At 35.3% G+C, this 24,096-nt stretch overlaps 1 long non-coding RNA gene across 1 annotated transcript; it reads right to left on the reverse strand.

Annotated features, from left to right (window-relative positions):
- Positions 1 to 554: 554 nt before the first annotated feature.
- On the reverse strand, positions 555 to 23,991 carry LOC122138515. Its single transcript, XR_006155644.1, has 3 exons — positions 23,825 to 23,991; positions 1,915 to 2,023; positions 555 to 1,104 (listed from the first exon to the last, which is right to left on the reverse strand). It is a non-coding gene; the product is annotated as an uncharacterized LOC122138515 (long non-coding RNA).
- Positions 23,992 to 24,096: the final 105 nt, after the last annotated feature.

Here is a 24,096-nt window from a genome sequence, read left to right on the forward strand (position 1 = left end):
TTTGTTGACAAATGTTGACACTTCATAATTTTTAATGATAATAATTTAATGACTTGTTTATCTTTAGCAAATCTTAAAATGAACCTTCATCAGATACAGTAAATTATGTTGTGTTGCCTAAATTAATTTGTAGCATGAAAAATTGCTGATTTTTCCCATTCATTTTGATTAGGGTGCTGTTATATTCGTAAAGCATATATATATATATATATATTAATAACGGCCATTTGTCTTTTATGAAGCCCTTCAAGGAACATAGTGATCATAAATTATATTTCATTGCTTTTGTGTTGTTTGTGCATTCTGCTGAAAAACTTTGCTTTTGCTGACAAAGAAGTCAAAATAGTTTCCCAGGGGAACACAAAACATATGCAGGAGGGAACACATTAAAAAGGCATTAAAGTATTATTTATCCTTTGATCTCTTTTTTTTTTCATCACCATGTCCCTTTAGGAGCTATGCAATCTCTATCAGCGATAACACGAAAATATTCATTTTAATATTGGTCCATCCCTGTTATTTAGGTCCATTATTGAGATTGAGATATTATTATTGAGAAGCATGTCTTCCAAGTACTAAAATAAAGTAAAGAAATTAAATGAAATCGGAATCGTTAAATTCCCATTCTAACTCAAAACTGTAACAGCGACCCTCCACGCACTCGCTACACTTAATCAGCGAAATCAGGTCAAAACGAACCAGATGAAATTGAGAGAGAAAGAGAGACAAAGCGAGAAAAGGAGCAGAATGAGAGATGGGGTGATGAAGGCAGGGACAGACAGCGAGAGACGAGATAGACATAGTGCAGCTCCTCACTTGTCATTAAACCATTTAAGCAATTTTTACAATCTGACATCACATGACAGGCTGTCATAACTAAGTGGAGATTTGAGCGGCTGAGTTATTGGAAGGTGTCCAGTCTGTTGTAAAGGCAGGCAGTGGTGCTGAGTGTTTGTTCCCGGCTGCATACGAACACACAGCGTTAAGGATGAGGCCCATCACACAGAAGCAGCACAGGGTCGCGGCCAACTAAAGATAAGAGCTGCCGATCAGTCTCCAGATGATGCCATCTATTTAAACCGGGTCACAGACTGCCTCTGGAGTCTTTCAAATGGATGGTGGATTTCCCGAGAAGAAAAATAAATAAATAAATTTCTTAATATATATCTTGTTTCATTTTACACAAGAAAATCAATATTTATTTTTATATTTTTCATTTTAATTTTATTGTTATTTTGTGCATTCTTGTCATAATTAGTAGTTTTTGTTTTGTGTGTGTGTGTGTGTTTCTCTCTATGTATTTTTTATTCATTTTTATTTCAGTTTTAGTTATTTTAGTACATCAATTTAAATGTAACTAAAAATTGGCAACTAGCTGAAATATTTCTTTAATATTTAATTTTTTTAAAATATTTTAAGTAATAAATTAACATTTATTTCATTTCAAGTAATGCCATTTTAATGGTTTTAATTTTAGTTTCAGTTTTAGTTGACTATAATAATCCAGTTTAGAGCAGATAACCTAGCACCTGAAATTATATAAGGACAATACGAACACTGTATTGTGCATTTTTAATCAACAGAGTTTATTATAAGTAAAAATATGTTTTTTTTTTAAATCAAACTATAATAACTCTCTCAGCCTCATTTTTTAACTTAGGTAAGGAAAGTGGTGAACAGCTATCTGATAGCAATCCAATCAAATCCTATACATAAAATAACTTTTAATCATTATATTCTTTTCTTTCATTATATTCTGATTTCTAAATCAGAGAATAGTATGCATAAATAAATCCTTTACAGTATTGCTGGGGATGATAGTGTAACAACATAAAAAAAAATCTAACTAGTTTCAGCAGAAAGATTTTCAGGTTGAAATAAAATCTTAAGACATGGAAGATGAACTATACTGACTTGTTGGGAGAGGATTTTGTCGGACACGTCATCCGTGAGTGTTTCGTGAGAGAGTGCGGAGCTGAGGTCGGCTGCTATCTCAGCAGTCAGAGAGCATCTGTGTCTCCTCCTGCGAGAATCACAGAGAAAAGCCCAGCAATAATCCACCTCTTCACAGGTCCGCTTCAATTTTCATTACCTACACAGCTAGCAGACGCAGCCCACAGGACCTCAAGCACACAAAGAACCCGCTAAAGACCCCGACATCATACAGACCCCTGACAGAGAAACAAGCTTATTATCGACTCTAAAGTAACAACAAATCAACCGAGATAAAACAGTACTGTAGTAAAACCTGGCTTTATTAGCGCAAATAAAATATTCATCAGAAATACTACTACTACTAGATAGAACGATAGAACGATAGAACGATAGATAGATAGATAGATAGATAGATAGATAGATAATCTTCGTCTATTAAACCTGTAAGAACCTTTTTTGTGTTATTTGTCTGGCTCAGGACCTTTTGGAACCAGCATGTAAATGCTGTCATGCTGCTGAACAACCACAGTGTAAACATATGTAAAAAAGATGCTGTGGCAGTGGAAAAACCTCTGCATGTCAAGTAGTGAGCAGAGAAAGGCAGCAGGGTTTCCTCACACTGAAATTTTGTGAATGAAAAATAGCCTCTGTAATGAATAATGCATTGACTGTAAAGGAAACATCTCCATCCATTCAAGCTGCTACTTGTTTGTTATCAGCGACCACTGCTGAGGGGGATTTGTTCAACACAATCTAATATTGGGAACGTTTCTGAAACATTCGTTCCAGTCTCGTTTCTCGTTTGTAATCACTGTGCCTGACGTGTGTGAGGAACAGAGAAATGTATTGCTTGCAATGCAGTCATTTGGAACAGCTGGGAAGAATTGAGCTTGAGAGAGAGATAGAGATAGAGAGAGAGGGGGGGGGGGGGAGAGAGAGTCTTAGGGGGGGGGAGGGGGGGGGGGGGGGAGAGAGAGAGAGTCTTACATCATTATTACAGCACGTCAGAGGAAAAGAAAGGGAGACAAAGAGATGGAGGAGAGAAAAGAAGGGTGGATCACATAACCTGTAAATATAGCCTACAATTTGCATGGTAGGAGGACAGCACGTTTGGGCTGTTCTCTGACATCCTTGTAGGTAATTATAATACATCCGGCACAATGGGCGATCACATCTACCAGCTTGTGTCTTTTATTTAAAATAATGATTAAGGGGGCCATATTCTACACTGCTGCACTGTATTCCAATGAAGTCCTCTAATGTTAGCTAGAGCTATGTGAAATGATGGTATATGCAGAAATGTGTCATTCAGTAGAGGTTCTGCTACAGCATTTGTAGGATAATATGTATAACAACACAGCTAACAGTGGACCGGACTGCTTTATGATGATTACACGCAATGAAGATACATGAAGTGTCAATGGAGTGTCAAGATGAGGATAAACTCTGTTTTTATTTTTGATAGACAAATAGTAACAACTCTAGGTAGACACAAAGATAGAACAACAGATAGAATAATAGACAGATAGAACGTTAGATAGAAAGACATAATGATAGAAACAGATAGAGCAACAGATACAATTAACTAGAAAGGCAAAACGATAGAACAATAGGTTGACAGGTAGACAGACAGATAGAAGGATAGATAGAATGATAGACAGAATTATAAATAGAGAGACAGATAGAAAGATAGATAGGCAGACAGACAGAATGATAGATCTGATCGACAGAGAAGGATAGAAAGACAGACAGAACAATAGGGAGAATAGCAGACACGATATACAGCTAGAATGATAGATAGACAGAACAATAGAAAGAATAAGAGAACGATAAATAGACAGATAGACAAAATCTATGATCGATAGATAGCATGACAGATAGTATGATACTATCTGCGATAAAAAGTACTATACACAGATACAATATATAGATAGTGATAGCAAGACAGATAGATAGATCACAGAGAGATCAATAGATAGATAGATAGATAGATAGATAGATAGATAGATAGATAGATAGATAGAATGACAGACAGACAGACAGACAGACAGACAGACAGACAGACAGACAGACAGACAGATAGATAGATAGATAGATAGATAGATAGATAGATAGATAGATAGATAGATAGATAGATAGATAGATAGATAGATAGATAGATAGATAGATAGATAGATAGATAGATAGAAAAAATAGATAGCTTTCATCATATTCAACATTTTTGAAAATCCATTGCATAAAATCTGAGGAACTTTAACAGGAATGTGATTAACTGCCAGTGCCAAGATGGATATTTTAGGCGGAATTAATGATAAGGTAAATGACAGAGACATGCTTTAACCCACACACACACAAATAATAAAAAAAAAAAATTAGAGCCAAATAAATTTGTAACCTCACAAAAATCCATCAATTAGAAAGCACAGAAACCCCTGGAGCCTGCCTCTCAAACGCCCAGTGTTCTGTCCTGCACTTTGGAACAGGCTGTCATTAGCAGCAGTGGCTGAACCTCATTATGACTAATGAAGGTACTGAGACATGCAGGAATATTCGCATTACTAGACTGCAGATCTTAACCACGCTCACCCAAATCTCTCAGATCACCAGAGCCCACTGGGACAGCATGCTGGAAGAGCAGGTGTTGATTAAAGCTGTTTTTACTGCTGATCTGAAACCAGTTCCACTGTTTTCCTATTCGGTTTGTAAATGCTTAAAGCTGGTTTCATATCAAATCTTTGAGCCATTAAACAACTACTACACATGCAATGTCCTCACACCACCCTACATAAAAACAGAGAGCGCCATTCCACCACAAGGTGCAGGAATCCTCCTCAAGTGCAATCTGAGAAGTCATTTTGTGCTGAGTGTATTTTTAGAGTGCATTTAGGTCCAATGGCTCAATCATGTGCGTGGGAGAGGGACACAGCCATCATTTCCATGCCCTCCTGTTGCTGTTTTTTCCGCTGATGGTGTTGAGCAGTCCCCTTTCAAATTACTGTTTCCAAAAGCTTTTTATCTCTCTGTCACTCCACACTGAAATCTGAATCTTGACGTTGCCCCTGGGCATGCACTCTTGATTTAAAGGTTGCAGGTGTGTGCTGTGTCGACAGCTCTTTCCGTGAATGAATATGTAAGCTCATCTCTAAAGTCGTGTCGTAACATCAGAGCTGATGGTGTGCTATGCCGCAGCTCGTAGAAAAAGAAGCTGGATAAACTGCAGCACATGCAAGGGTGTTAGTTTCATTTACTCATGCAACAGGATCCACATCGTGTGATAGTAAAAGTGTAGATTCCCAAACAACAATTTTATAAATAAATAAATTCAAATTGAGTCAAAATTAAATTCTGTATTCTGTGGGCAACATAAACTCAATTCCAATTCCCCAAAAAAACAAAATCTCAATTCAAGTCTAAATGGCACCCAACCTACAAATGAGAGAGAAATGGATCAGTTTAGCACATTTGATAATTGATGATTAGTCATGCTACACCTCTAATTGCAGGACAAAGTAGCTTGTTACAAAACTGCCACACTAAAAACATCCGAGGCACTGGAAATTGTGATTAAGTCATAGTTGTGTCACTGCTTTTACTCAGATACTCCCCAACACTGGCCTGTGGGCTGACTGCACCACAATAAAACAATCAAACACTGCTTTAAACACACTGCGCTCCATTTGCTTAAAGCCCCAGCGTCACAGCAGGGAAAATATCTTTTTAATAGCTTGCTGGATGATAATCAATTAGCCCCTGAGTGCCATATCTGAACGCATCTGAGTGTGCTAATGTTGAGTGACATTGACTCGTGTCCTGTGAATGCCCATTAACAAGAGGACCGATCGAGTAGTCAGCTCATCGGAAATGCCTGTTTAACCTCTTCTCCCAGCTTGAACAAGCTGACGGAGCGCCCTGGGTATGATGGGAGCAGGACCTGGCCAATGGGGTGGTAATGACAGCCGCTTTTTAAAGGGAAATTAATTCAGCTGACACGCGTCACATTCTCAATAGTCCATAAAGGATCTTGTACCGAGTTGAAATTTTCTTTAAATGAATCACAGCGCGCTGGTATTGCTCACACAGACCGGGTCATCCCTCACGGATGTCGATAAAGTGATCCGTAGCTCACCATAAGAAACCTTTTAGTGAAGCATTCATTCAGCTGTCAGAATGCGGCGGAGGAGATGATCTTACAGAAAGATGGGAAATCAATAATCTGTGAACGCACAATGTCCCGGTCGACTTTATCTCACGTTATGATTGGAAGTTAAATGAAACTGATTGATTTCTTATCATTACATTTCCACAAATCCGATGACATCAACATTATATAGGTGGAGGGTACCTCTTAATTAAGGATGTGCAAAACTACACATTTTCTTTATTATCTAGTCCACCACACAGTGATCAAGCATGTTTCTTAGAGAATGTACAGACATCTTACATAATGGACGTATTAATGTTTTGTCAATGTACTATTCCTACAGGGAGTAAAAACACTCAAACAGTATATTGTTGCTATGGTTACATCCTCAATAAAATGCGATTTCTCATCCATTTAGCCACTAATTATTTATTTAAATGTATAGATATTTACACCTAAAAAGAATGTCTTATTCTTAAAGCTTCTTTGTATTGTGATTCCAATGTAAAATGTCAAAATGTTTGATGCCAAAAAAAGAACATTTATTTTTAAGTGTGCTTGTTTATGCTTTGCTGAAATAATAATAATAATAACAAAAATATCAAACAAGAATATCAAACAAAATGATAGTTGTAATATTTCAGTGTAAAAATTATGCAAGAAAATAATAGTTATTCATAACAAAAACATTATTGTTATTAAATAAAATAAAATATCTAACAAGGATATCAAACAAAATTACAGTTGTAATATTTTACTGTAACAAATTATCTAAGAAATATAATAATTACAACTTGAGATTATATCAATGACGACAACAACAATAATAAAAATAAATATCAAATATCAAAAAAGAATATCAAAGTACATTTTACATTTAGAATTTGCATTTTTCATTTAGAATATCAAAGTAGCAATATTATTGAAATATTATTATAATTTACATTACAACTGTAAAACGACATTTTCTTAATTTCTTCATTTTTAAACATAAACCAATTGAGGTGTCATTTTTCTAGTTTGCACCCTGGGTTTTTAAAAATTACATTTACATTTTTTATTTATTAGCAGGCACTTTTAAGCCAAAGCAACCTGAAACCAGTTAGTTGTCAAGACAACATTTCAATTTTTATTTTAGTTATTTGATTTGATTTACAAAAAGTGTTCCTGTCGCTTCATATAACCCAGATTGCACGTCTGATGGCAGATGGAGTATTCTGACGAAAACTTTCACACCTTTTATGGACCTTGACACTGTTATTTACTTGTCAGTCTATGGGACAGTCTCAAGCCTCCAGGTTTTCATCCAAATTATCTTAAATTGTGTTCCGAAGATGAACAGAGCTTTTACAGGTTTGGAACGACATGGGGGTAAGTGATTAATAACTAAATTTTCATTTTAGGGTGGAGTATCCCTTTAAACTAGTAGACCTTACTAAACAACTTGTCAGACCATATCATAACTGGTTTCACAATGTTCAGGTACGAAAAAAAGCTGCTGTATAAACTGAATTCTGTGGCAGGTTCTCCAGAGGTCTATCAAGCGCATCACTTTTGCATACATTGCATGCATGGGTGATGTGAGAAGCCATCAATCAGGTATTCATGAGAACCTGAGGTCAGCGGTAGTCTGACTGAAACAAATGGAGCAAATGAATGCATAGAGGAATACTCAAATCTCACAATACAAGCATGCAAATCACCTGAACATGCATATTTCATGCATGCAGCGCCACAGTCATGTATGAGATATCAGAAGTCATGAAACCACCCTGCTGTAATGGAGAGCTATTCTGACATATAATGATGAGCTGTCAGTGCCTATCTCCGTAATGAACCTGAAGTTTGCAAATTCACAATAAGTTGAAGACTTATCCAGGTTTGGGATTTGCAGAGCAGTTAAAAGAACAGTTCAGCCAAAAACTGTCATCATTTATTTACCATATGTAGCTCTGACATATTTCAGTCCACTAAGATATCATATTGCTTCAGAAGACTTTGGCAAAAGTAAATTTATGTCATTTTTTTATTGAGGTGGAAAACACATAATTTTACTTTCCTTGATTTTATTACTAAAATGCTGAAACTGAAATAAAAATTTAATTTAGATGAATACCTAAACATTTTTTTAAATTTTTTATTAAATAATCAATTATCTAAACAAATGTATTTAATAATCAGCATTTAAATTAAAACAGAGTTGTATACTTAAAGATTTGGAATTATGTTATATGTTAATTATGGTGTTCAAATAATCAAATAATGAATGTTTCTACTCCAATTTGTTGTTGAAATTGAACATGTACAGTGGCTGTAATAAAACAAATTACACAAACATGAAATAATAAAGTAAAAAATATTAATATAGTGCATATAGTTGCAATAAAATAATACAATTGAATGAAATAAAAACATCAGATGAAAAACTAAAATAAAACTTGAAATGTTACCTTAACAATTAACTGAAATAAATTTAAGTTGAAGCACTAAAATTACCAACTGGAAATAACTCAAAACTAAAACTGAACTCAAAATAAATGAACCTGTAGAGTGATATTTATGGATATTTAAAAATATATAAAATTATATTTTTTATTATTTTTAAATATTTAAAAAAGACAAAATGACAATGATTTTCAGTTGATGAAATTTCAATGCATCACTAGCTTGGACATTTTGGTTAATAATTTTGTTGTTCATTGAAGAAAAGAAAACATAACTGGGTTGGAATGGCATGGGAGTGAGTAAATGGCACAATCAGCGGGTGCATGACATTCATTCAGCAAATTCCTCCCTAAGTCTACATTATACAACAACAAGAGGCGTTATAGTGCAAAACTAGCTCCTGCTCTATTAAGACAGCCATTCTTCCCACACGGGAGAGTAATATTTGAGCAGCTATTTTAATAACTTCACCAACACGATTTCTGTTTGATTAAGGAATTCACTAAAAAACATGATAACTTGTCAGTTTATATTCTATGAACATTAAGCAAATACCACAGAAAATCTTGTTGATGTTTGTGTGGAATCATTCTGGTGATGTGCCTTGACCATGCCTGGTCATGCCTCTTTAATGCAACAGCATGCACCGCAGCACTTCCCTCTATCACATCTGACCACAGGGAGCTGACGTTTACCACCAGCCGCCTCACAAATCACAGGCGCTGCGGTTTGATCTACATTTCACAGAGTTGCAGGACGGCACATTGCATCACCTCTTATTAAAGTAACAGGTGTGACACAAGTGAGCCTCATCATAGCCTGGCTCTTTACTCTTCATTCAAGAGAATATTGAAGTTGACTTATGGGATACAAAAACATTGCTTGTTGAATGTATGATTAGAATCCACTGACATTTGTAACACAAAAATGTTTTTTTTTTTTTCTTTGGAGCTATGACACAGTAATACAATATTTAATGGAATAGTTCACCCAAACATGATAATTTGGTAATATTTCTTCACCTTCAGCCTCAGGCCATTGAAAAATCCTAAAGCAACTTTGTTGCTAAAACAAACATACACTAAAATAATTAAAGTAAAATTAGATGAAAAACTTAAAACATTGCCTTGAACATGTTAAAACTTAAATAATTGAAATAGATAAGTACAAAAATGACTAAAACTGAAATAAAAAAATATTATTTGATAATCAGCATTTAAATAAAAGCAATTATATATAAGCATGTAATATGTGTGTGTATAATTTTTTGTATTAAATAATTATATTTCTTCTCCAATTTGTTGTTGAAATATATTAACATATACAGTGCTTGCAATGAAAAAAAATTTCACTGCAAATTTATGCAAACATTCATTAAATAATAAAGACCACAGAACAGATAATGTACTGCACATAACATTGCTGAAATAAAATATAAATATTAAATAATATTTGCAAAAAAATAAAATGAAATAAATTTGAGATGGAACACTTAAATTACTAACTGGAAATAAATAAAAAATAAAACTACACGAAAACTGAAATAAAGGTGAATTAACCCAAAGACTACAAATAAATAAATAAATAAATAAACCTAATGAAACTAAACTAACTGAAATAGATAAGTACAAAATGACTAAAACTAAAATGAATTAAATTAAAGCTAAAAAGAAATATATTTTTTTAAATATTAAAAATGACAAAAGCACATACCAAAATTGCAAAAACGTAAACCAAATTTAAAATGAAAATATATAAAATAAAAGCTTATTCTCAATATTAAAAAAAATAATAACAATAATACTGTTTATAACAAAATAAATAATACTAAAATAACACTGATTATACATTGGAGAAAATGCTTCTTAAACTATAAAAGAGCAATCTTTGCACCATTAAATGTTAGTGAAAATATAATCAGCTATCAATCCAAACTCGACACAACTGCAAGCACACTATCCATGTGGAAGCCCTCCTTAACTGAGTGTGCATAGAAACAAATGTATCAACAGAACAAAGGAAGACAAAAGGGATGAAAAAAGACTGTGGTAACGAAACACAAAATCAGCTATCTTTGTGTATATCCTGTAATCCCTCTTTTAGCCCCAGGCCTCAGCAGCAGAAACTGGAAGTAATGTCCCTAGACACTCTAAAGACAACAAAGAGAGCACACACTCATCGCATTCACAGCTCACACCCATTTCTCACTGAACGCCGCTCTTTGGCGAGAAGTCTGCGGTGATTGTAAATACATTTGTCGTGAGAGAAACGCCATTTGTTTTTGAAGTCCCTTAGGTTGCAGAAGCTTCTGCATGAATCTGTGACCTAAGTGGCTCCTACCTCTGCGGTGAGCCGTGAGTTCTGAACAGTAATCTGTCATAATCTTCCTCTTGCAGAAAGCATTGTTTAAATGACTGTGAAGTGACACAGAGGCCTCTAAAATGCAGCATTCAGGAGAAAACCTGGGCAGGGAAAACAATGGAAGGACGCATGCCTTCAGCCACTCGCAGGAAATGCAGCTCCTCCAGGGGCCGTTTTGACCCCTGCCATACCGACCTTGAGGTCTGCACAGATGCAAAGAGCCCATCCTGCAGAACATGATAGCTTAACTAGAGGAAGAAAAGATACACATACTATTAGGGCTGGAGTACAGGATGTTGTGAGCTCTTGCATACATTATGTTTACCTGATAATAAAAAAGCAGCAGTGGTACACAATAGAACTGTAAAACAATTTCCTTCAGCATTTTTTTGGCTCCATGTTTGAAAAAGATGGTCGCATTCACTTTAAGCCAAAAAATGTTTAGATATGTTTAGCTTGTAGGAAGCTCGCTTGAAAAGCCTTTCTCAAGTCAAGTCTGCCTTGTTTTATATAAAAAGGCAACTTTTATATTTAATGTTGGTTTTAAATTGAATTGGCAGCACCACAAGTTGACTTGGAATTAAAGAAAATGGAGTTGACCAAATTACAGTTCATAGAAATTAAACAGGTGGGAAATAAATTGTTCTTCCACTGTGGTTCAGAAATGAGTAAATATGAAGAAATACATATAAATTAAGTGCAGATTTCTATAGGTGATATTGAAAATTCTATGCTTTTAAAAAAACTATTTTAAAATTTCAGAAAGTATGTAAAGTCATCATGCAAAGTTTGTCTTAAAATGACAATGATTGCAGTTATATGAATTTCTACATCCTTAAATTTAATTTCAAATTGAAATTCTGCATTGTTTGCTACATCAATAAAAAAACCCTGAAATAGATATGCTTATGTTGAAAAAAGTACTAAATTGGAAATGAAAAAAACTTAAGTTAAATAGAAATATTTAAAATATATATAAAAATGTTAATGACAAAACATACTAAAATGACAAATTTAAACTAAAATTAAAATGAAAAAAAAAAAAACTAAAAAAGCTAATTAAAAATATGTAGAAATACTACATAAATAATACTAAAATAACACTGGTTAAACATTGAAGACAATGTTATTTAAACTATGAAAGAACAAATTTCGTGTCATAAAATATTAGTGATAAAAACAATGAGCTATCAATTCAAACTTGACAAAACTGAAAGCAAAATGTCCATGAGGCAGTCCTCCTTAATTGAGTATGTATAGAAATGAATGCATCAAATTCAATTCAAAATCAATCTAAATTCAGGACAATACAAAACAAATTCTACATTCAATTTTAAATTGATGCCATATTCTGGCATGTTAAGCCTGAGACACACTGCATGATTTTCGGCTGTCCCAGACCAAAGATTGTCATCGTGAAACAATTGTGGCGATTTCTGTAATCGTGGCTCCTAATCGGTGGTTCTAGAGGTTTAAAGATGGCCGTTGTCACAGTCTTGCGACCAAAGATAGCCTAAGATAATTTTCTGGCAGGGTCAGAAATTCAGTATGTTCATCAGTGTGTTTGCAGCTACGACCCACGTTTACTGACCAACCAGTAAAAATGCTTCATGAAATCAATGCTACATGGCGCTAAAACATAAAACTGCTTACCTCAAGCTCTTATTTCTTCCACTTTCGTCACACCCACTTTTTTTCAGCACACATAAAAACTACAACTGTCAAAGCTCCTGCTAATGATATTTTATTGTTCTATAGAAACGTGCATCGTGGCCTACGAGTAATTAGGTGTCATCATCGTACAGTCTACATGCATATCGTATCCAAGTTTATTAGATCCGTGTTGCACAGTGTGACCAGCAATGATCTTAGGATTGCTAAAATCGTGTGTAGAAGGCTTAATGCGGTTCACAATCAAATAAATTCCTTATGGATAAATCACCGCGTTATGAATCTATTCCTCAAAACCTAATGAATCAATTCCTTATGGATACAGTTTCTAATCACTGAATATCCTGATTTATTGGAAATATATTGGATTACAGAGACAAAATGTCACCAAAATGTGTTGGACACCATAACCAGCTGCCCCATGCTAGTTCTGCAGGACTAACTAGCAAACTACACCAGCCTGGAAACTCATGCTGGTTTAAGCAGATCTTTGCCACAGAAAATAAAAAAGTGAAGGAGTGAAATCACAAAAGAAACAGGCTATAAAAGTGGAAGCCTACATGACTGAGCGAGCTAAATCTCAAAAATGTTGCTAGCCATGCCAAGCCTAGAATCAAGCCACCATTACATTCTATTACCCATCATGGGAGCCAGGGAAGAAGTGGCCGCAGATTGCAGTGATTAAAAACAAACTCTGCCAGTGAGCAGTCAGAAAGGAGAGGCTGCACTTCACTTTGTGGGAGCTGAATAATACAGCTGCTCTTCCATACGGAGAGGGGCTGGAGTCAGCTCGCTCTGTCTGTCTGTGGCCTTGGGGAAATGCCTGCACCGGCCAACATAAATAACCAGCGCCGACTTCTCACTGTCACCACTACCACTGCTGCACACCTTCTACCAAGCAGTCTCTGAGCCACAGCTAAACCCATAAAGACAGAGTGAACACGTACAAATTAACATGGGAATATAGCTCCTCAGTTTCTTAGGCTTCAAACCTACCCTGTGTAAGTAAGAGAGCGTAAGCGCTTCTAGCTACACAAGCTTGATTTCACACATTGCTATGTTCTGAAAAGTGTCAGAACCACTAGTGTACTGCAAATCTCTGAGGTTCCCTCACCCAAGAGAAGTGACGTCACGCATGGAAGTTGTGCATTAAAATCTAGCCCTTTCTTCTACAATTTGAATTAAGTAGCTGCTGTTTCTTTAGGGATTTCTGACAAGTAATAAACAAACTTTGCTGTTTAATCAGATATATTTTACTATTAACTTTGCTGTTCAATGCTTATTTTATTTCACATGCTACTTTGTTTTGCACATGTAATTCTGGTGTAAATGACACTTTAGACATGTGCAAATGCACCTTTTCAGATATGGTTTTCTTTTGCATTTTAAAGATGGCCTATTCAATAGTTGGCTGAAGAGTTGTTCGCTTGTAACTAAAACACAAGTATGTAGTGCAAAAATTCTGAACTTTCAAAGAATCCTAATATATTACAAGATCCGGAAAAATATTAAGCAGCACATCTGTTTTCAATATTGACAATAAATGGGAAAACAAAACAAAACAAAATTTCCTTGAGCAGCAAATCAGCACTGAAGACTGGAATAATAGCTGCTGAAAATTTTGCTTTGCCCATAAAAGAATTAATTACATTTTAAAATATATGAAAATAGCAAAACAGTCACTATTATTATTTTAAATTGTAATTCTATAATTATTCATTTTATTTCTTTAAATTTGAAATAAATATATATTAAAATATTATTTTACAATATTACTGACTTTACTGTACTTTACTGTATTACCATAGTGTATCACTGTACTATATTACTATTTTACTGTATGAAATAATTGCAGCCTTGCTAAGCGTAAGAGACATCCTTTAAAGATTTAAATAAATCATTGATCCCAAACTTTTGAACAGTACTGTATGTAAAAGAAAAAGGCAAGTGAACAGTCAATAATATATGTAATAACATACAGATCCAATATAATGATGTACATCCGGTTTACATTCACTTCACTTAGGACATAACCAGCAGTGTTTATGAGAACATTTGCAGGGACAGGTATTTTGAGATCAGTTTGTGTGTATGTGTCCGTTCAAGCACACAGAGATGCAAAAGAGAACAGTATTCTTTAATTGCACAATGTCTGAGGCAGCTCTCGGTGTAGAAAACAGCGCGATTACCGAATTGACTTGTCTTTCACCTCTTCTTATGTTTGAATGTAAAATGAGAAGACCTGAAAATGTGCAAATGATAAACTTTCACTCTAAAATGGCAAAAACTAACTATAATTCATTACACCCCTATTTACAACTTTTCCATTCCAGTAAAACTATCTCTCTATCATGCCCTACTAACTGTACTAACCCTACTAATTTTATACTGATCAAGGATCAAAATTTGCATTCACATAGTTGCATAGAGAAAAGTTTCTGGACATTTCGAGAGCCATAGTCAAACATTTTCTAACCTGCAATGCTACATATTGTAATATATTCTACAGCACATTTGTTACACTATGGAGTAAGTATATTCCTGTTTGTCATTGTGAGGCAGTAAAGGTGTGGAATTCTTCAGCACTCATAAGTAACAATATTAATTCAGTCTATTTCCATTTGAACACACAGCCGGTGGCAGCGTAGCAATTGTGCTGTCAGAGGACAATGGACCCAGTGGAGTTGCAGAAAAGAGCGAGGAACAGGAGGGGGGTGTTGATAATTTGAGTTCAGCGGCATGTTAAAGCATCATACCAGAGGCGAATAAAAGACTATAAAACACCCCTGGATGGCACCCACAAGATCAGGTTTCCATTCCATCATTGTAAACCACTTTCCAATCTTTGAATATCACCAATGACTGACAGTGTAGGATTCTATCCAGAGAGTTTCACATAGCAGATTTGAATTCACAAATAAATAGAAAGAAAAACGTGTTAATTCTAGAGAAAATTAAGAGTAATCAGCAGTGATACTAACATAATAATTGCGCATCTTGAGTGTTTCACACCAATTGAAGTCCATTAATTTTACAAAAGTATTGCTGTTGTTCTGGTGCAACTTTGGATGCGTGGATTTTTTTTTCTCTCCATTCTACAAGTGTTACTGGTTTTGTACCCAAACTGGACAGAATTTGACAAAAGGCCCTCATATTTAATTTTGTGGTTTAGCATGAACTCTGATTTGTCTGATGGCAAATGGCATCAACACTATATGCAGTGGGAAGTCGTGGCCTAATGGTTAGAGAGTCGGACTCCCAATCGAAGGGTTGTGAGTTTGAGTCTCGGGCCGGCAGGAATTGTGGGTGGGGGGAGTGCATGTACAGTTCTCTCTCCACCTTCAATACCACGACTGAGGTGCCCTTGAGCAAGGCATCAAACCCCCAACTGCTCCCCGGGCGCCGCAGCATAAAATGGCTGCCCACTTCTCCGGGTGTGTGTTCACAGTGTGTGTGTGTGTGTGTGTTCACCGCTCTGTGTGTGTGCACTTCGGATGGGTTAAATGCAGAGCACGAATTCTGAGTATGGGTCACCATACTTGGCTGAATGTCACGTCACTTTTCACTTTCAATTCAGTTTAGAAGAAGCAATACAATGATGTCACAAATGCAGTTGAATGTCATGATGGCGACAGCCCAGTGGTGTTAATATAACTAAAAAAAAAGCTAAAAAAATTTGTTCTCGGTAACTGAAATAACAGTAAAATTACATGCAAAATTTTAATGAAAATCAGAAACTCTGTCTTGACAACTAACTGAAATAAATGTTTAAGTAATAAAATTACCAAAAAGTAAAATAAAATGTGAAAATAAAGACTAAGTACTATTATAGTATATAAGTTATACTAAAATAACACTGTGCAAAAAGTAGGAGCTTTTACTAGCAACTATCCCAAGTAATGTCAAAGAGAGCAGACAAGGAAAAACATAAAGTGCATTTCACACTTTGAAGACCCATGCAAAATTTAGCTGTTACTGGTAAAACAATTACTAAAGAAAATAAAAAACACAGCTATTTTTGAATGGCTGTCAATGGAGAAACAGGCCTTTTCATCCAACGGGGGCTAACAGGGTCATCCTAACCAGCCAAACCTTGACACAATTGATATTTTGCAGAGGTTTCAAGATGTATTTATAAAAAAAGTTATGACACACCATCTTACAAAAAAAGATTATGGCACAAGAGACACGTTGCAATGGTTAAAAATGTCCATCTGACACATACGCACATTCACCAACAATTAAAAATAGAGCTGATGTGTGCTACCACCCCACTCCCTAGACCTTGCTTGACCAAAATTCCCATCCTAGTGGCTCATCATGCAAATTTTCCATTGACTGCTAAATGAAAACACAAGCATCAAAACAGTGGCTTCTAACAGATGAAGCACTGTGGTATTTTTGCCGAAAGTAGAGATTCCAGAGTTTCCACTGCTTACAGGGCAGCATTCATTGGAATCCCATCAATCAAAGGGACCATATCTCTGCTGCAAGTGTTTGGCATATTTTCATGTAAATTTGCACAACACAAACAAACACGCACACTCACAAGTCTGGCACAGTTTAACAGACAGAAAAAAAGAGAAGACAATATATTAATGACCAGTTATCAGTTTCCTTTCTGCTGGCAGATAATAGATTTTTTTTCTTTCACTTTTAGCATAACCAATGTTGTTTACAAAAGCAGTGAGTGAGTACAGTGCCTGTCTGTGACTGTATCAAAAAGATCAGAAAGATGGCTGTTATTAGAACACTAGACAGGGATCATCTGATTTTGTCTAAAGAAAGAATAACACACTCACGAATGCTTTATTTATAAGGCTGACACAATAGGCTTGTTTGAGATTAGCAAGTTGTATGCATAATGATCACCACCAGGTGCATGCTGGGTACAAATGCTATCTGACATGCTATGATGTCAAAATACAAAATACTTTCACGAATACAAGGTTTTCAGAGCCAGGTGCCGCAACTGCTTTCCACCAAATGAGGAAACTAAAAGTAAAATGGGAAATAATTTGCTGAGAAGGAAGCTTAGTGGTGATTGTTTATTATTCTAAATATAGGAAGGGGTGTCTGTGGTTAGTAATTTGCATAATACACATCCACAGCATCTCCAAATAAGGGTGCTCCATGCAAATACTCAACATTTAGTGTCCACATTAAATTACATTTGCAAAAAGTATTGTATATGCACAGAAAGCATATTAAATGCAAATAAAGTGTCTACTTTAATGTTGCTGTCAAAATATGAGGGAAATAACGTTCCAACATCATTCAGTGTAACAGATATATGTAAAAATAAAACAACATACTTATTCTGACTTATACTTAATAAAATATATAAAAGAAAAAGTGATCATATCATTCTAAATTTTATTTTATTTTAGATGATTAAAAAATTGCTGCCAGATAGGTATAATCTAGTGGTTTGAAGGATAGCGATTTAAAATTACGATAGTAGATTAAATTAGATTTTTGGGGCTGCACTGTGAGTCCTTTAATGTCATCTAATGATTCTTGTACTAAATTGTTACGTCCAAGGACGTATTTGTTTTGTTTTTTCCCCGTTCCCCGTTTGTCTGTCTGTACTTATGTTATTGTTTGTTTATCTATTAAGCTTATGTTGTTAATTTATTGGGAATGTTAGTAGAGAGGTGGGTGCCATTTTGTTTATGGTGTTTTTCTCCTGTTTATGCGAGTTAGGGAGTTAGTTTATTCTTATTGTATTTTTGTTTCTTTCCTTTGTTAGTTTGGTTAGTTTCTCCCTAATAGTTAGAGGGTTTTTGTTTGTTATGTTGGCCTTGCCCCCTCTCGAAGTGTTGACATCCTCCCATATTCGTAAAATAAAATAACTTGTTTTTGATATTGAGTCAATTGTTGGCATTTGTTAAAGCTCCGGGGTTTGGGAATTGAACCTTGCTGCCTCCACACATCACCTTTTCTTATTCTGTTACGTGGTCCTATAGCCCTAGACTAACTGGGAACGTAACATAAATATATATATATATATATTATATATATATATATATATTATTTTTTTTTTTTTTTTTTTTTTTTTGGGTATATGAACTATTGATAAACTGAATCACTTTTAGTGGGAGTCTTCTGTAAATCATGGTAAACATGTATTATAGTCATTTTTATAAGTGTGTCGCACTTCAGCGCATCTACAGCACCGTACGTACAGAAAGCGGCCCACCGTTGAACCTGTGAGGTCAGGAAAAGCAGAACAGATTGCACACAGCTGCTCTCTTAGCATCTGCATACAAAAGCATTTGGAGCAAAACACCCTGTTGCTGCAAGAAATTGGTATTTAAACAATTCTAATTGAATTAGTTATTGAGGCTCTCCTCCAACATTTTTGAATATGCACAAACACATCTCATCTACAGTGTCAGCCAAACACACATGGTATAAAACAAAGTTGACTTTTAAAAGCAGTGCTCTTTTGTTATTATTAAGTGCTGTCATGAATCAGTAAAACTTCACTGCAACAGGAACATCAACCAGCTGTGCTATTAAATATTAATGTTTATTTCTGCCTCTGTATGCTGACAGCCTAATTAGGAGCTCATTAATATTCAAGTGCACAATCATTTTGGGTTAAAGCAATTGCAAAATTTACTCTCGCTTAACCTTTAAGGCACAAAATGTGGATTTTAGTGGAGGCGATGTTGTATGTTTATCAGCAACGCTCTGGGTAAAGTAAACTTGATGATTTTTAACATACTGTAAAGCTCTTTTTTTCATTAGATCGGGTTTTAAACGGCTTCGAGTAGCAGACAATTTGTTGCATTCAAACTGTTACACAAACAGTTATAGGTCAACCACAACCCCACATGGATTTTTAGTTTCCAAAATGCAGTATCATTCATTGTTATAGATGGGAAGAAAAAAAAAGTGGATTTTTCTTGGCAAGAGCAATAACAGCTCCCTTGTTATAGGCACTATAATTGTCTGTCCCAATGCACTCTTCTTCCTGTATATGTCATTCCGTGCATTTTTCACCACACACAAGCATATTAAATCAGATACAGCTTCTCTATGCAACATGGCATTTATAGGACATCTTGTGCTATAAATTCACAGAGAAAATGAAATAAAATGATCATAATTCTTGTATTTAAAGTCAACATGATATCAGAATTGACCCTTTTTATTTTCCTAATGCACATTCTGAGACTTACTGCCCATAATTCATCAGTTGTGTATACTCTTCACAGTTCAATCAATTCACAATGGATAAAATCAAGGCACATCCTACATTTTTTTCTTGCTTTGGAAATAAAATGGCTTGCAAACAGCATTTTATGCTGACTAACATGGATTTTTTTTTTTTTTCGCAAAAAGTATCTTTTTAAACACTCAAACAGGCCCTTAAGGCTTGTCAGTAAATGGCCACTGTTGTGATTGGCTCACGCAAATGCATGATAAAAAAAAATGTTAATGCTTTGAAAACACTGCAGCTGCTGCCGGATCCAATACAGTTGCTTTATCTTTCAACAAACATTTCTTTGCAAACTCTCGATTACACTGTGCCTTGTTTACGAAATAATCTTAAGTCAAATTTTCAGAAAAAAATAAATAAATAAAAAAACCACCCTCGGATGCAATCCGGGACACCATTCAAAATAAACTATCCATTCATTTCTGAAGGCTGTACAGACACAAATATGCTGTTTAAATCGTTCATAGGCTTCCATTTGTCGGGAGTAGCTCAAGCGCGTCGAGTACATCTGAAATTAATCAAGTATCTGTATACAGAGTAGATGACGTCAGTGATTATAACGGGTTCTATCTGCTTTTGAAGTGATGCTCGCATCTGGTCAGCCATTAAGTGATTGAACACCAGTGGGCAGGGCCTATGATGCAATGATGTAAAATGATTGGTCAATGTCTTGCTCAAGAAGCATTCATATGCAAATACATTTTTTCATGTGTGACATCACAGATTTCACAATATCCAATTGTATCATTTTTGGTGCTTGGTTAAATAAATACTTATGAGGACATTTAAGCTATGAAATTGTAAATTCTGTTATCAATTACAATCCAAAGTCCCTTGTCCCCATCCATCTTCATATAAAAAACAGCAGCTTGGACATTCTGCCAAGTAATTTTCTGTTCTACACAAGACATAAAATCAAACAGGTTTGGAGAGCCATGAAACTTTTCCTTTGACAGACTGTCTAAGGTCATAATTTCTGTTTAGATACGAGTCAATTCTACTCGGTTTTTTAATATCAACATTCCTGTCCTCACAAGCCTTCTAAAGTGTTTTATCTCTCCACTTATATTTGATTCATATCACGGCTTTTGTATTTCACTCTGAGCTCCCGTATGTCATTTTTTGACAGTGGTAAGCACAAACCCACACGGTTCTGTTTTCTTTTCCTTCCCCTTGCTGTCAATGTGCTGTCACACACGATAAGCACAAGAAGTGAGACACCCGCACATATCACGCTGCCGAGATGCTGGAAAAAAGGAAAAACTAATACAGCCTCCTAAACCTACCCTGCTCCCATCTCACCTGGAGATTATCACTTAGAATGCGCTTAGAGTGACGGCCCTGTAGCAGACGGGAAAACAGTGTTGCTCTCATCACAGCGATCTAGTTTAGTGGAGCGTGACATCATTTGCTTCAAAAGTGTTCTTTAATCTAACAATTCAAAGCAGGCGAAACTGAAACTGAGCTGGTATGAGCAATACAAATGATACAGAGATTAACATTTAAGTCCACTGACAAAGAACAATAGTTTGAAAGATCTCACGGATATGACCTCTCAAAAAGTATGAAGTCACACTTAAAATGTCTGAATGGCACTGATAGCTTAATATCAAAGCAAAAGAAATTGCCTTCATTTCTGTCACCTGACTGAGTTTGGGTTCTTTGCTACTGTCCCCCTTTGGGATGCTTTGTCGGAGACACTTAATATTCAGTAATGGGATGCGATTTTGAAATGTAAACATTTAAATGGTGGCTGTCACAAAATTTTATTCAAACAGATTAAATATAAAAAAGTAAAACTTACAATTGAATTGATATATGGTGCATATTTAGCAAAATGCTCCTCTCTGAAGTTCATTTTTCATGCTGACTAACAAGTTTATGGTCACCAAATAAGTTTTATTTATTTTTTTTATTTTTTTAATGAGGTAAATGTGATATTATGTGACATTGTTCACAAGATTTTTTATTGGCGTATTTCCGCAGTTGAAACACAGATTGAGAAATGACATGATATAGATTTTGGTAAGTTTGGTAAAGTACTCTTTCTTTTAACAGACCTTTGGATGTTCATTTATGTTTATTTTGTGCTGTACCTGGTAATAAAGTGGAGGAGATGATCAGTTCACTTTAAATCAGGTTAAATCTGTCACTCCACATTAAACACGCCAAAACAGCAACTACTGTTTGAATATTGTAATAAAATGTACAGAATTTGAAATCTGAGACTTGGTTTCATGTTAAAGTAACAAAGCACAAAGCTTATTGTGAGTTAATGGATGGGAGGTGCGCTACAATATTCTGTTTATTAACTGAAAATTAGAAAAATTGTTTCAAGGATATTTTAGATATTTTTTACCCAGCCCTAATAAGGACGCTAATGTCTTCAATAAATCTGTTTAGTGCTGAATTGAACTTGCTTAATAATTGAACAAATCGTGCTCGACCAATCATGCAAACTTCTTCAAATATGAGACAAATTCTCCTCTAAAGACAATAGTGTCATTATTCCGCTCAAATCAGTTCAGAGATGATTCTGTTCAATTAGGCGACTCAGTAAAGTGATTATCCTAAGCCTGTGCACATTTAAAGTTTGGACTGAACAGTAAAGTTTGCTAAAGCTATCTGGGTGCTAACCAGTAATGTAGAATAAAACGTGCCTTTTGGAGATACCTGAGTGGCCTTACTGTACAGAAATACACATGCAACCTCAGAGCTATTTTTAAATGCTGTCAGAGGAAGGATGACTAACAATCCAGCAAGGGAAATAATTGGGCAATGTTCCTTAACATGTCAAATCACTTATTACAAAAAAAACAAAAAACAGATGCTATTGTCTACAGTGGAGTGTTTCAAATATAGCTAAACAGATTAAATATAATGAATGAACTCTAGCTTTAGAATTTAAATGGATACACTTGAACTAAGCATGCACTGCAGAGTGTAATCATTACATTGAGGGGAAAAAAGAATGTATTATTACACCATGAACTACATACTATTACAATTTTTGGTTATGTTAAGTACATATTCAATCCGTCCAGACCAACTAGCTGAGAATCAGCACAATATAGAGGCCGAAAACAGGTGATAGTGAACTAAAACAGTATATGCTTTAGAGCAGTATGTACTATAAAGAAAGGTCATACAGAATCAGAATGTATTGTATTATAAAGCCGTATATTATTCAATATGGAAAAGTCTATACATAATAGAGCAATATGTTGGCCTACAACTAGATAAGTCATGCTAATATAGGTATTATTGAGTAAGGTTTATATTATAAATCCAATTACTAAAGACTAGAAGTAATGAAGTATATTCAGTTTAGCTGAATGTAATATAGACTAAAGTAAGCATATATTCTGGAGTATAATGAGTATAAATGAATGATTATACAGAAATTCAATGGTAGTCATATATTATATAGCACTACAGACAATAGAGATATTTCATAGATGACAGACAGAACATAGAATGGTCTATACTAATGTTAATAAAGAAGTGAAGCATTAGTCATGTAGTATCACAGAAGAGAAACTATATACTATACAGAATTTGTGCAAAATATAGCTACTACTGAGAAGTAAAACAGCTCATAGAATAGAGAAGTACACTTTACTGACCATAGAGAATCAATACAGTGCATATAAACTACTAAGTCATGCATTATTATAAAGCAGAGTTTACTTTAGGCTAGAAGGCATGTAGTATACATAATAGAGCAGAATGTAAAAACGACTACAGTAGTGCGCTGTACATTAAAGTCATATACTATAACAACATAAAACATCCAGTAGCCTACACTAAAAAGAGGTGACTACAGAGAAAGCTGAATGTATTTTAGACTGTAACGACCTCATGCAGAATACACTATAGAGTAGAAAGTAATACAGACTACAGAGAAGTGAAAGACCATATAGAACAGAGAAGTACAAACTATTGACTCCTGAGGAGTTATACAGCGGCACGGAATGAAGTGCAGCAGACAATAGGAAAGTCATGCAGTAAGTCATGCAGTGCTGTGCAGGGACTCCCACCTGCACTAGAATTCCAGCCAAACTTCTCACCCACGCTCAAAGTTTCCGTGAGCTGATTGCGCTCACCATGGAGCCCTCACAACAACAACATGTCAAAACTTCCTCTCAACGCCACAACATCCCCCCTCGCTCTCGACGAGTTTTCTTCACACGCACGGTGACAGGGTTTTAAATCCTGCTCAGATGGAGCATATCGTGAGGTGATACAATTTCACGTTGGTTTAAAGGTTGTGTGGGACCATCCGAGGCGGTAGACGCTTATGTCCAAGCGC

Source organism: Cyprinus carpio, chromosome B9, assembly GCF_018340385.1.
Source record: "Cyprinus carpio isolate SPL01 chromosome B9, ASM1834038v1, whole genome shotgun sequence".
In the NCBI taxonomy this organism is placed as follows: domain Eukaryota; kingdom Metazoa; phylum Chordata; class Actinopteri; order Cypriniformes; family Cyprinidae; genus Cyprinus; species Cyprinus carpio.